This window comes from Myiozetetes cayanensis, unplaced genomic scaffold, assembly GCF_022539395.1.
Source record: "Myiozetetes cayanensis isolate MyiCay16 unplaced genomic scaffold, myiCay2020 scf635, whole genome shotgun sequence".
Taxonomy (NCBI): Eukaryota; Metazoa; Chordata; class Aves; order Passeriformes; family Tyrannidae; genus Myiozetetes; species Myiozetetes cayanensis.
The window spans coordinates 12335-27020 of NW_026087893.1; the positions used below are offsets into that span (position 1 = coordinate 12335).

The 14686-nt window shown below is 50.7% G+C and overlaps 1 long non-coding RNA gene across 2 annotated transcripts; it reads right to left on the minus strand.

Annotated features, from left to right (window-relative positions):
* Positions 1 to 600: 600 nt before the first annotated feature.
* On the minus strand, positions 601 to 8791 carry LOC126651501 (uncharacterized). Of its 2 annotated transcripts, none has more exons than XR_007631734.1 (3): positions 7828 to 8791; positions 5913 to 6010; positions 601 to 4883 (listed from the first exon to the last, which is right to left on the minus strand). It is a non-coding gene; the product is annotated as an uncharacterized LOC126651501 (long non-coding RNA). The 2 variants fall into 2 exon arrangements; XR_007631733.1 differs by lacking the exons at positions 601 to 4883; positions 5913 to 6010 and adding exons at positions 6366 to 6514; positions 7481 to 7631.
* Between the last annotated feature and the right edge of the window lie 5895 nt (positions 8792 to 14686).

Genomic DNA, 14686 nt, shown 5'->3' on the forward strand with positions numbered 1-14686 from the left:
CTTTCCTGTCCATAGTTTCAATCAGTCCTTAGACCTTGAGGCCTCGTGTGCTGGCATCTCTAGGTGTCCATCTTGGATACTCTGCATCGTTTCAGTTCCTGACTCTTTGCTCCTTGTCCTTCTTTCCTTTACTTTATGCGTGTTGTGAGACAATAAGCTTTTTATAAAAGTAAGATACAAAATACTTATTCAGTAAAACACAATAATTTGTCTTTCCAGCTTAAGAATTGCAAGCTGCATGGCTATTAGCTTAACCATTCTGTAACTTACAGTCTCCCAATCTTAACAGAACATTGATTATAATACCATATATATGTATATAACATGCACTATAATTTAATGAGTAAACTACTACTAATAATTTGATGACTAAATTTAACTACTACTACTTATTACACTCCCTTCTCCTCCTGGGTCCCACCCAAAGCCTGGCCAGGCCTGAAGGGGCAAACCCAGGGAGCCAATCTGTCCCATCTGCTGCCAAGCAAGGCCAGACATCGACTGCCACGGCCTTCACCAGCCCCCAAACACGGGGAGATAAAGGTCACACCTTGCTCACAATCACACACATTTTGTTAATGAACAGACACAAACAGTATCCACTAATGAGCAGATATTAATACATCTTACTAATGACATTTTGTTGATGAGCAGACACACAGTGTAGTCTTCTCACACTACATCTTTTACTCACAAACACACATAGTTTGAGCTGATGAGGGATAAATAGAACATCAGGTTGGATCTCTAGAGGCCAACTTTGCTCAGGGCCTGTTCAGCCTCAGCACTTCAGTGGCAGACAGACAGGGCTTTATATTACACACAATTTACACACTCATTAGATATTCTCCCTTCACACAAATACTGTACTTTGCTTTACACACTCACACCCTCTATCCCCAGTCCTTATTTGGTCATTTGGGGTCTTCTTTGGGGGTCTCTGGTGGGGTTTTCTGTGTCTGTTGACCCCAAAGTTGAGGTGTCCCCTTGCTGCCCTCAGTTCTGAGCAGGCACAGTGTCAGTGTTTTTTATCACAAAGGCTGGAACATCTGGGTTTGATCCTCTCTGGGTCCCCACAGCTCAGCTGACATCCTGGTTGCTTCAGGTACATCCCTGATCCAATCCTCCAGGACTTCTCCAAGATAATATTGTTCTTTATTTGCCCCTTGTGAAAGGCTGTGAGCAATGTTCTATTTCTCACAAGCCAAGGGAGTCACAACCTGCCCCATCTGCTGCCAGACAAGGCCAGGTATCACTTCCAGGGCCTTGACCAGGATCTACACACACAAAGATCAGACCTTGCTGACAATCACACAGATTTCACCAATGAACAGGTACAAAGAGTGTTCAGTACTGAGCAGATACTAACATGGCTCACTAAAAAGCTTTTAACACATTTTGTTGATGAGCAGATTTTAACACATTTTGTTGATAAGCTGCAGCCTTATCACACTCCATCTTTTACTCACAGACAGACACAGCTTCAGCTGATGAGTGGTACACGGATAAACAGAACATCAGCTTGGAAGGGTCATGGAGAGGTCAGTTTGGGCCCAGGGCCTGTAATTCAGGCCTCACCACTTCAGGGACAGACAGACAGGGCTTTTGATTCCACACACATTTACACATTCAGCAGATATTCTTGCTCACTTTATCCATGCACTTGTAGGCAACTCTGGGGTCACATTTGGTACTAAAATGAGATGTAAATTTTCCCCCCATGTCAAGAGTGTTTTAACTTGCATCAGAAGAGCAAAACAAGACTGAAGCATTTTGTTTCTGCAGTCCAGTGGGAACCTCTGTCCGGTGACCTTCCCAAAGGTACCCCAAATCCAGGGATTCCTGGATTCAACAGGATTCCACTCCCTTCCCTAGCCTGGTTGGTGCCACAAGGAAAAACATCTGGCCACCCAGAGAAGGTACCCCCGAGACCAGGAGATATTTATACCCCCCTTCTCTGGGCAGTTCAGTGCAATCCATCTGCCAACATTCACCTGGAACATTTCCACAATTTCCATCCCCTATTCCCACCCCACTGGCAGGGTTTGGATTGTTTCTCTCACACTCCCCACACTGCTGACTCACTGCTGGTACAAATGGGGTCAGTTTTGGACCCAGAACCCACTTGTGCAGATGTTACAGTGCAGAAACAAAGACAAACACAAACCAGTGATCAGTGGATAAAACAAAGCCAGAGACCAAATTGGGGAACACCAAATAACCCCCCAAAGCATTGGAAGATCCACACATCTTACACGGGCAGCATTCCCAAAGGAATGCCTTATTATCCAATGGGACTTTCCCCACATCCCAGACCGGTCCAGGGATCTGTGCTCTTCTCCAGGAAAGTCCTGGTGCCATTGTGAAGATCCAGAGATCCCTGGGATCCACGGGAGATCAGGCACAGGGGCCCATCTGGGGGCCAGCAGTGATGCCCAAAAGCAGCAGAAACCAAGCCCTTCAGCCCAGTTGGTTGGGGGGAAGAAGCAGGAATTCTTTAGTGCAGCCTGCTGGGGGCCTGGAGGAGAGTTCCTCTCATCCAGCCTGCCCAGGGACACACACAGGGTTTTGGATCACACACTGATTCCACAGGCACTGGATATTCCCCCTTACTCAACACATGCCCATTACTTTGCTTTACACACTCACCCCCCTATTGCAAGTACCCATTTGGTCATTTGGGGTCTTCTTTGGGGGTCTCTGGAGGGGTTTTCTGTGTCTGGTGCCCCCCAAAGTTGAGGTGTTCCCTTGTTGCCCTCAGTTCTGAGCAGGCACAGTGTCACTGGTTTTCACCACAAAGGCTGGAACATTTGGGTTTGATCTTCCCTGGGTCCCCAGAGCTCAGCTGACATCCTGGTTGCTTCAGGTACATCCCTGATCCAATAAATCCTCCAGGATTTCTTCCAGATTCTGTTGTTCCTTATTTGGTCATAGTGGAATGTTGTGAGCAATGTTCTATTTCTCCCACCAAAAAGTCCAGGGGGCTCATCCATCTGGAGTCCAGCAGGTCTCAGGAGGCTCTGGGAGGGATGGAAGCTCTTCCCAGAAGTAACTGAGGGGTGGAGATATTCCTCATCCTGCTCCTCCACAGCTGGGTCGAGACAGCCCCTGGGGATGGGAACAGCTGCCTTGGTTGCTTGGGGATCTTGTCCATCACTGTTTGTAGGGTCTCCCCACATGGCAGCATCCTGGGAGCCGTGGACTGGGCACTGGCACCCCCAGGAAGTTTTCTGCTGTGCCACTTGCTCCTGGGAATGCCTCAGCTGGGAGCCTGGAATGGGCTCGTTACCCCCAGGCTGTTCCTGGCCATGGGCACCCTCAGGGATGAACGGGCTCTGCTGATTCCCGCGGCTCCAGGGGAGCAGGGAGTGCCATCCATGGGGGCTGATCCGTCTGAAGCCTGGCAGGGCTCAGGGAGGCTCTGGGAGGGATGGAGGCTCCTGCCTGAACCAACAGAGGTGCAGAGATTTTCCTTATCCCGCTCCTTCCACAGCTGGAAATGGGAAAAGCCACCTTGGACACTGGAGGATCTTGTCCAGCAATGTCTGGAGGGTTTTCCCACATGGAAGCATCCTGGGAGTCCATGGATTGGGCACCAACACTTAGTGCTGTGCCACTTGCTCCTGGGAACACTTTACTGGAACGGGCTTGTTCCTTCCAGGCTTTTCCCAGCCCTCTGCATCCTCAGGGATTGGCAGGGTCTGCTGATCCCCTCGGCTCCAAGGGACCTGGGGGACCTGTCCATGGGGGCTCTGCCATGTGGATTCTGCAGATTCTTACGGAGACCCTGGGAGGCCTGGAGGCTCTTGCCAGAAGTAACTGAGTTCCTGAGGTTTCCTTATCCTGCTCCTCCACAGCCGGATCAAGAGAGTGCCGTGAAGTTGGGAACACCTGCCTTTGCCACTGGAGGATCTTGTCCAGCAATGTCTGGAGGGTTTTCCCATATGGAAGCATCCTGGGAGCTGTGGATTTGGCACTGGTGGCTCTGGGACATTTGCTGCTGTGCCACCTGCCCCTGGGAATCCAGGAATGGAATGGGCTGGGCTCCCACTGGGACTGGATTAGCGGGGTCTGCAGATACCCACTGCTCCTCGGGAGCAGGGACTCTTATCCATGGAGGCTCTGGGAAGGATGGAGGATCTTGCCAGGAGTAATGGAGGTGTGGAGATATTCCTTATCCTGCTCCTCCACAGCTGGATCAGGAGAGAGCCTGGAGATGGGAACACTTCTCTTTGCCACTGCAGCATCTTGTCCAGCACCGCGTGGAAGGTCTTCCCATATGGCAGCATCCTGGGAGCCATGGATTGGGCACCAACACTTGCTGCTGTGCCACTCTATCCTGGGAATGCCTCACTGGAACAGGCTTGTTGCTCTCAGTCTCCTCCTGGCCATGAGCATCCTCAGGGATGAGCGGGGTCTGCTGATCCCCACGGCTCCAGGGCACAAGGGAGACCTGTCCCCCGGGATTCCTCCGGCCTCCAGCCAGCAGGGCTCACGGAGGCTCCTACAGGGATGGAGCCTCTTGCCACAAGGAACAAGGTGCAGGGATATTCCTTATCCTGCTCCTGCAACCCCGGATTGAGAGAGTGCCCTGGAGATGGAGCAGCTGCCTTTGCTGCCGGGGGATCTTGTCCAGCACCGCCTGGAGGGTTTTCCCACTCAACACCACCACAGCACCCCGGGAGCCTTGGATTGGGCACTGCAGCACCCCTGGCCAGGCTGTCCTTCTGGCTGCACACTCGTGTCTCCAGCTCCCTGGTTGCTGCCCACAGCACGTGCACTGGGACACAGGCACGGCAGGAGGGGCCCAGGAGGACAGTCCATGCTCGTGTCTCGTGGGCTCCTGAGAAGAGCAGGGCTGTGCTGAACAGAAGCAACTCTGTCTGCCAGAAATGAAAAGAAACAAAAATCTGCAACAAGAATTCGCTGCTCTCATCTTAAAACAGAGGTGAAATCAGTGCAATAGGACATGGAGCCAACTACAGCGTTCATGACATGGATGATACAACTTGCAAGTTTTCACCAGGAACTGCAAAACATCCACGTGCTGCTCCCAGGCATTTTTAGTTCTGTCCTGCTTCCTGGCAAACTAAGTTTGCCTGTAGGTCAAAGAAGGACAGACTCAAGCTTAAGAAATTAAAATATTTTGGAGTTATAATCCTTAAAACATCACCTTTCAAAGGGAGATTAGTAACAGGAAAAACAGCCAAATTGAGTCATGGAAGAAAAAATGACTTTGATTTGATTCTTCACAATGTTTTGTTTTTATTATTAATTTTACTCCAGCAATTACCAAACGATCACATCGGGGCCCTGTTTAAATTAAAAAGGCTTCATAAGCTGACTCCTGTCTGCCAACTGGGAATAAATCAACTCCTCTGGAACTCTTTGGAATGGACAAAAAGATTTGTTTAAACTCTTTGTCAAAACCTTTAACTTGACTGAGCTTCAGGACTCCTGCAACTCTCCTGTTATTAGTTCGTCACCTGGATTATAAACCATATTTATCTGGTTGGGACAGGTAAATATTTACAAATATAAAATAAGATCTTTCATTTCTAGGAGCTACACACAAGGACATTTGTCATTTTTTGGTTCTGCAAAAGCTTGGGAAACTTTTCCCTTTTATATTTTCCTTTCTGAACTCGTCTCTTTCCTTTCTCTCCCTTTCTCTACTCAGAAGACCTTTCCTGTGGTTTATTCCTGTGTGGACTCTCTGATCCTTCCACAGGACTTTATAGAGATGTGGTTGTTGCAAAAAAAATACTTACTAGATCTTTCTTGGGTTTGATTGAGACTGTTCAGATGATGAAACACGTATTTTACATTATCCTGAACTGCAAATTTGTTACACAATTAAAGGAGAATATATAAAAAAGGTTTGAATAGCATAATTGAAAAAGGCTCATTACCTGTCCAATTGCCATAAAGTAAAGCTGTATCTGTCGTCTAAAGAGGAAAAAAGCCTTTTTTCCCCTTTTGATTTGAACACACGTTTGGACTTTTTTTCCTGTATCAAATGAAGTAAAAAGAATATGTTATTACAACTTTATTATTTCCTAAATGCATGGTGTGTGCTACAGAGCACCACTGAACTGTGCCAGCCTTCCTGCAGGCTGGATAAACTCAGTGCAGATTTGCACCAGGAGCTGTAAATCATCAACCATCCCCATGCCCTGGGGTGAGCCCTGACCCCAGCAATGCCTTCTGGGGACAGGTTCTCCACGTGTGCAGGCATCCTCCTCCCTGCAGGTGTTCCAAGTTCCCCTCTCCCACAGCCCTCCCCCCAGCCATGGAACACTGACAATCCACCATGGATCCACCATACCTGGCATGGATTTTTCCCTTTGGGAGATCTGGGCGCAACCTGGAACTTGCTCAGCCTCTTGTGCCCTGTTCAGGTGGGCATCTGTCACTTTTCTTCCTGCAATAATCCAACCCAATCCAACCAGTACTTTGCTGCTGCTCCAAGGAATTACCAGAAGCTTTGGCTGTGTTTTCCCATTCTATATCTCTATTTTATATAACCCAAGTTAAATAAGTACCATTTTAAAACACTGGCACTTCTGTATTTCAAACTCCCAGCACAGCACAGACATTTGACAGGTGATCCTGAAACTTGACTGGTGATACTGCCAGCAGGGTATCAATAAATAGGGAATATCAGGACAGAAGTTCATCCAATACACACACCCCAAAATTGTCCCAAAAATACAGATTGATTTGGGGGGTTGTTTTCTGGAAGGAACAAACTTTACAGCCCTGCCATACACACAACAAAGTGTGACCCAGGCACAAAGGGGAGCAAAGCTGAGGGTCCTTCAGGCTCCAGATTTAAAGGGTGACATTGGCTGGACACTGCTGGGAGCCCTCACACATTGCCCATGTTGGGGTGAACTCACAGAAGAGACAGAAATGGTTTTCATGCTGCTCCAGTATAGAATCTCTTTACCCAAACCCCAAATCTGAACGAAATCTGCCCCTGCTTTTCCCTCCATACACCCAGGACGTGTGTGGGGCACAGAGGGGGAACAGGAGGGTCTGTCTGCACAGCAGACAAGCCTGAAGAAGCACAATCTGTCATCCTCACAACAAACAGTGTGAGTTTAGCCCAGCAATGGCTTGAAAACCCTTGTGACTAACTGGGGGGGAGGAGAGGAGGGAAAAAATCCTTACCAATTCCTTAGGGACTTCTATAAGCAAAAACATAATCAAAACACTCATATCAAAGCAATCCATTACACTTTTTGCTAACTGGAAATTTAAGATACATTATCTAATACATACCTTATTATTTACAAGAGATGCAAAAGGAAAAAAAAATTCACCAATTAGTTCTGCAACTCATTGCCTTCCTTCAGCAGAGAAACTGCTGCTGGTGGGACACTGCCCGTGTTGGACCTTGGCAATCACACACCTTTGCCCACCCCCCTTGCTCCAGATGTGCCAGCTACCCCAAAGAACATGAGATGGAACCCACCTAACTCAAACATCAGTTTTGTGGCAGCTGACACTCCCTGGGGTTTGGCACTGAAGCTGAATCTCTGGGGGATCTCTGGGACAGAAGGGGGCATTTCATGGATGGTTCCACTTCTGAACTTCCCTGGGCGAGTTGCAATTGGCTGGTGAGGCTGAAAGATTCAGGATCAGGACTTTTATCTTTCGAAACTCCATATTGGATTTTAGGGATAAATTGCAACATTCTGAAACTGGAAAGCTGATAAAACAGAAAATACTGTTTCTCCCTCAAACACATTTGAAGAAGTCCACCCATGAAAACATCCCAGCCCTGCAGAAATCCAAGCCCTTGCAGCCTGCTCAGCTCACCTGATCCCTCCTCTCCACTGACGGCAGGAACAGGACTCTCCTATTGCAGGGGCTCACCTGGAGATGCTGGGTTAAGGACTCACAACTTCTTAAGAAAATCAACATTATAATCTCACAGTTCTGGCAAGGTTTCATTATCAGAGGGGTTCAAAAGCAAAGCTCTGTTGGCAGGACCAATTAATGCAGGACGGTGCTCTAATGCCAAAGGTTATTTCTGTTGCTGCTTTTGTTACACTCTGGAATAACTCCTGTAGAGATCAGAGCTGGCAACCAGAATTCCAACGGCACTCTTGTTTCATTTTTCAGACTTTGCATTTCAAGAGTGGTGAATTTTATTGGAAACTTTGAAACAGTTGTAACAAACTGCCTCTGAAATTTTATTTATTTATTTCTGAGGCAGAATTTTCAAACATATCCTTTGAGTGTGCAAACAGTTGAATGAGTTGTAATGATTTTTATTTACAATTGTACATTTGCCCTGATTGATGTCCTACTTTATATTTTGTTAAATAGGAGTTCTTTCATTGTTGTCTTCTGTAATAAATGGCTTTTCACTATTTTTTTAAAAAATATAACCCACAAGCGTAAAGGTGATCTCATAAAGTGTTACAACCTTTTAAATCCACTTGGTGCCACAGAAGCACAGCATGCAAATATTGCATCCAAATATACTGATGTTTACACCAGAAAGTTTGGACTTGATGACAGTTCTACACAGTCATGAACAGAGGGTTAGTTTTATGTGGTGACCATGAATAAATAAAAGCTCTGAGCTTTTCTTTGTTGTTCCCATTGATAACTGCCAGCCTTCCCTCCGTGGGGAACACAGGCCTGCATTTTGTAGAGTAGGGGTAGAAGACCTTTTGGAGCCCAATAGTTTGATCCCCATTCCATTAGTTTTTACAAATCAGGAGCTGGACTCGAAGGTTCTGAGGGGTCCCTCCCAGCTCAGCACATCCCACGATTCCATCCCCCAAACCACTGAACCGCGTCACTCATGGCCAGCTCCAGACGCCGCTGAAACACCTCCAGGGACGGCGACTCCACCTGGGCGAGCTCTTGCAGCGCCCGAGCGCCCTGTGGGTGCAAACAACTCTTCCGATCCCTGCCCTGGCCCTGCCCGGCCTCAGCCCGAGCCCCTTCGCTCCTGCCAGCGCAGGCTCCTTCCCAGCAGCCGCCTGAGGAGGAGGCGGTTCCCGGCTCCCCTGTGCCCCCCGGCCGGCCCCGCTCCGGCCCCGCTCGGGCGAGAGCTCCCCCGGGGGGCCCTTGGCGGCGGTGGCTCCCTGGGGGTCGCTCCCTGTGGGTCCCTCCTCCGGGGTCTCTCCCCGGGGCCGCTCTCTGTGCCCGTCCGGCCGCGGCCGCTCCCAACTCCCAACTGACCGAGGGCACCTCGGCCGGGGCCGGCCCCGGCTCTTGGCCCCGCCCCTCCACTGTCCGACCAATCCCCGCCTCGCCCCGCCCACTCCGCGTCCTCCCATTGGCTGCGCGCGCCCAGCCCATGGGGCGAGGAGCGCGTGGGGAGGGTTCGACGCCACGTGACCCGCGGGGGGGGGTGGAACGGGGTGAGGCGGGGAGCGCTGGGAGCTGCCTGGCAACTGATGAGTCATCAGCTCCGCGCGCTCCCATTGGTTAAAAAATGCTTCGGGTCCTTCTGTGGCTGATTCCCCCAAGCCCCCTCAGTGCCCCCTCCCCAAAAACCGGGACCGTGAGAACTGGGAAGCTTTACTGGGAACACTGGGAGTAGCTGGGCGGGGGCAGAGTGACAGTGGGGGAGGGGAGACACACAACCCCCCCGGAATCAGCAGGGGGATGGGGGGGCGGGGCCCGGCTGGTCCTGATGCCCCCTCACCTCCTTCCGCAGGTGGAAGCCAAGCTCCAGCCCAGAAGGATGAACCCAACACAGAGCCCCTACCCCTGTCAGCATCTTGGGGGGGCGGCGTCTGTCAGAGGCTCGAGGAGGGCCTGGAGGGGTCAGGACACCCCAAAAATTCTCACCGTGGCGTCCCCCAAACCCCCTCCCAGTCTTACAAACGCCCCCCAGACCTCCCTAACCCCTTTACAGCCCATCCAGGACTCCCCCAAACCCTGTCCCAGCCCCGCCAGGAGCTCTCAAATCCCCTCCCAGGCACACAGGACACTCCCAACGTCCTCCCCCCAACCCTCTGAGGGCCCCCAAACTGCCTCCCAGACCCACAAAAGTCCACAAGACACCACCCAAACCCTTCCCAGTCCCCTCCAGCCTTCCCAGGACCCTTCTAACTCTCTCCTAGTTGCTCCCTTCCCCTCTAGGACTCCCCCAAACTCTTCCCCAGTCCCTTCCCCTGGGAGAGAAGGGAGATTGAGATGGGCTGGGGGGCACTGGGAGAGAGAGGGGAAAGTTTTTTGCCCCTTTCCTGGGCACTGGAACCCCCTGCTCCCCCGTTCCCGACCATCCTGGCTCTTCTTTTCCCCCCAAGCCATGAACAGGTTTTGGGGTTCTCTCGAGCGTCGCAGCCAATAGGATGATGCTGTTTCAATGACGTCACTGGTTTCCAGGCAGAATATGCCCGCCCCTTCTCCCGCCCCTGTGAGACTCATCCAATAGAGCATCGCGAGTTCCGTGACATCACCGGTCGTCAGGCAGAAGCGCGGGGGCTGCCGGGAGTGGGGCGGTGCTCGCGGGGGGGCAGATCCCGATCGATCACGATCAGTTGGGATCGATCGTGATCTGGGGTCTCCTCCGGCCACGAGGTTCTTCACGTATGGTCCCAATGAGGCCATGGTGGTGTTGGGTGAGTTCGGAAGGGGCCCCGGGGCTCCTGGTGACCCCCCAAATTCCCAAGAGTCCTGGGGATCCCCTAAAAACCCCTCTACGATTCCTGGCTCCTCCCCACCCCCCTCCTTGAGGTCTCACCTCAGTCCTTCCCGTTCCCCCAAGTATCCTGTGAGTTCCCCAACCTCCCCCCCTCCATCCCCCTAAATCTCCTGGGACTCCCCCAGCCCTCCCAAACCCCCTCCTGGGGACCCCCTGTATCTCTTCCTCAGGATCCATGGCTGGAACAGAGACAAGAAGAACAGTCATTCAAACACTACAAAAAAATTTTTATTGCAGTGAGTGTAAAAAAACTCCTAGCAAAGCGAATCAAAAGCTAAAAAAGAATACAAAAACACTACTTTATCAGTTGGTTTTCATACAATACTACGAACATCTTTTATTACAGTATTAGCTAGTAAAAAGGGAATTAAAGGGACACAAAAAGGATATAAAATGTTTGCTTTCCCTGTTGCTTCCTATCAATAAACTGTGCTCACCTGCACAGACAGGCCAGGCCTACCAGGCTCTGCAGGGCTGGTCGGTGCCCGTGCTTGGCGGGTGTCCCCGCGGAGCAGCACAGTGTGGATGGAAGGATGAGCATCGCTCCACCCAGCAGTGCTGACACCCCATTCCATCAGCTCTACATTACACTGCGTAGGGCCAGGATGCAGCAGAAGGTGGTGCTTGAGTGGCAGCCAAACAGCGCCCGTTCATCACCTCATGGCAACAGTCTGGGCGTGCCCCACTGTAGGGCAAGGGGCCAACGACCCCTGCCCACATCATCTTCCTCTCCATCACCTTCCTCAGTCCTTTGGATGACTTGTACCATTGTGTTTCAAGGGGATTTGTATCTCTCTTGCAGAGTGGAGCCAAACCAAGGAGGAATTCAGCTCTGATAATGGGGGATATGCAATTAAAATTGCTATAGACACAGTGGGCCCTACAGTGAACTTGTGCAACAAAGTCACATTGTACAATACTCTGGCTGTGTTCACATGCGAATATAATCACTTTCTCACCCCTCTGTGCTCCACTGATCATCTAAATCAAAAGTATCCCCCTTACAAGGCTCAGGTCTTGCTTTCGTGGGTGGAACAACAGTTGTTCCCTTGCAGGAACACTGGGCTGGAATTGCCTGTCCGACAGCCAACATTGCCCATGGACGAAGGGACCTCCCAGACCAAAGGGGCCCCCACAGAAAGCTCTTACTCTTTGTGTAGTGCCGAGACTGGTGAAGCAACTGCACTGGAGAGAGGGTGAGGCAGGGTTAGGATTGGTGTTAGGGGTTATGATTTAGGGTAAGGGTTAGGGTTAGGGTTAGGGTTAGGGTTAGGGTTAGGGTTAGGGTTAGGGTTAAGATTAGGATTAGGATTAGTGTTAGGGTTAGGGTTTGGGTTAGGGTTAAGGTTGGGATTAGTGTTAGGGTTAAGGTTAGGATTAGGGTTAGGGTTAGGGTTAAGGTTAGGTTAGGGTTAGGGTTAGAGTTAGGGCTTAGGTAAAGTTTGGGTTAGGGTAAGGGACAGGGTTTCAATTAGGGGTTAGGGTTTAGGGTTAGGTTTATGTTTAGGGGGTTTATTGAGTTTACGTGTTGGATTCCATATGGACGAAGATGTGTCAGTCTAAAAACCCAAATTAACACGTTCCCAGTATGGGGTAGAACTCAAATGCTTTATTGGATAGAAAACACATTTTTAAGGGTCTTGGGGACTCGATGTGTTAATTGCAGGATGGGTTATGATAATTAGGAAGTTACACAAGTTTTTCCTTCAGTTCCCAAATAGGTAAATTTTTCTTCAAGCAGGATCAAAGGAATTAAGGAGTTTTAGACATTGTTTAATAACATAACCTCAAGAAGTCCTTTCTTGATTCTGCTGCAGCCAGTTCGGTCCATAAGGTTGTACTTTGACAGATCCTATGACAGGGGTCCAGCTTCTTAGATCACAGCATGTTTGTCAGCCTCTGCTTTCCAAGGTTTGCCACTCAAACCCTGCAAGCTCCTTTCTACTGACAGCTTGGTTTGGACGACTACAGGTGACTTCATAAGGACAGTGGTGCCATCACAGGGACACCAGTGACATCATCGGGGACACTGGTGACATCACAGGGGACAGTGCTGAAATCACAGGGACAGCAGTGGCATCACTGGGGACACAGGGACCACCCCTGGGGACAGCAGTGACATCACTGGAGATCAGTGACATCACAGGTGTCTGGTGACACCACAGGGACAGTGATGACATCAAAGGGACAGTGGTAATATCATTAGGGATGTTGGTGACATCACAGGGAACATGGTGACATCATTGGGGACCAGTGACATCACAGAGACAGCAGTACCACCCTCAGGACACAGGTGACACTCTGGGGACAGCGGTGACATCACAAGGACACTTGTGACATCACAGGGACTGGTGACATCAGCAGCAGCCCAGTGACATCACTGGGGACAGCAGTGACAATAAGGGACACCAGTGCCACCCCTGGGGAGAGTGGTGACATCGCAGGGACAGCGGTGACATCAAGGGTGATACTGAAAAACCTCAGCATGTGAACTGCTCAGAGAATTTTTTGATCAAAGCAGCAAAGGTGTTTATTTCTCCAATGCTGGGAGCGAGCCCAGCTCGGCTGGACAAACTTGCCCGAAGGCACCCATGCAAACCAGGGTAATTTATCCAGTCTGACTCCATGATCACAACATCTCAACATACATATTGATGTGGGTGCAACATCCAATCATGCCCATTGACGACAGTCAGGTCTGGGTGGAGTGCTGGTCGAACTCAGGGCGCTGCTTTCCAGATCCTTCTCTGGGCACTGCTCGTTCCAGCCTTCCTCCTCAAATCCTCCAGCCCAGGCAGTGCTCCAGCATGACCAGTGCCCAAGAACAATCGCCCAGCCCGACCTGTTCTCTCTGACAGAGCTCCTGAGCTGGGAAGATGGGGCTGAGAGTTCCAGGCTGGGTTTGCTTGGGCTTTGCTGGGCTGGGCAAGGGCTGGGAGCTGGGAGCATTGGGGCTGCTCCTCTAACTCCTGCTCTCACATTGTTCTCCTCCTTTCCCTTCCCAACACCACTTGCACCCCCCATGGCACATGGGGTTTGCAGATATCCCTGTAACTCCCAGTGGGTTTGTCCCTGTGTTCAGGAAACTGCCCTGTGCCAACCCCTGGGGTCGTCTGCACCAGTTCTGGTGGGGATTGACAGCACTTGGCTTGGCAGGGTAATACCTCCCCAGCTCCTCCTCTGCTGGAGGACAGAGAGCTGCTCCAGGGGGACATTTCACCTGATCCTTCTCCTTGGATGAGGCAGAAACATCCCCTTTCTCTTGCCCTTCTCGGTGTGTGGGGCGAAAATCGCCCTTGTCAGGGAGCCCCTGCAGGCTCTGCTCCTCCGGTGATCCAACAGCGGCCCCTGCTGACCGGGATTGGAATTGCACCACAAAGCGAGGAATACCGGCCTGTGTCCTTTTTTTGAGGGGGATTTTTGGTCCAGGATTACTCGATGATCCTTGTGGGTCCCTTCCAACTTGGAATATTGGGTGTGATTCTCGGAAGTTCCACAGGGCTGTGTGTGAGGAGAGAGCAGGGGCTGAGCAAAGAAGAGCAGGGCAATGGGAGCACAGCCCTTGAGCACTGGGAGGACACAGCACAGGATCCAGATCCAGAGGGGAATGACTGACCCTGGAAGAAGGGTGGGTCACAATGTGGACAAAATATGTCTAGGAGGGATGAGCACTGGAGTGCTACTGAGAGGGGCAGGACAGGGAGTGTCCTGGGCACAGGGCAGGACACAGGCTGTGTGGATCAGGCTGCAGCAGTGACGGGCAGAGCTGCTTTGGGGAAGGCAGGAGGATGATTGCTTCCTTCAACCCCCATGGAACTCCGAACAAAAGGGGGTGATTTTCAACACTTCCCAATGGTTTCAGGGCAGAGTGTAACACCTGGGAGATGCTGAAATGCTTTAGGCATCAGAACCATCCACCTGGAACCACAAATCACATAGAAAATGGGTTTGGTGTCAAAGAGGGGAAAAAGGAGATGGGGATTGAGCTACGTGGGTGGGAAAATT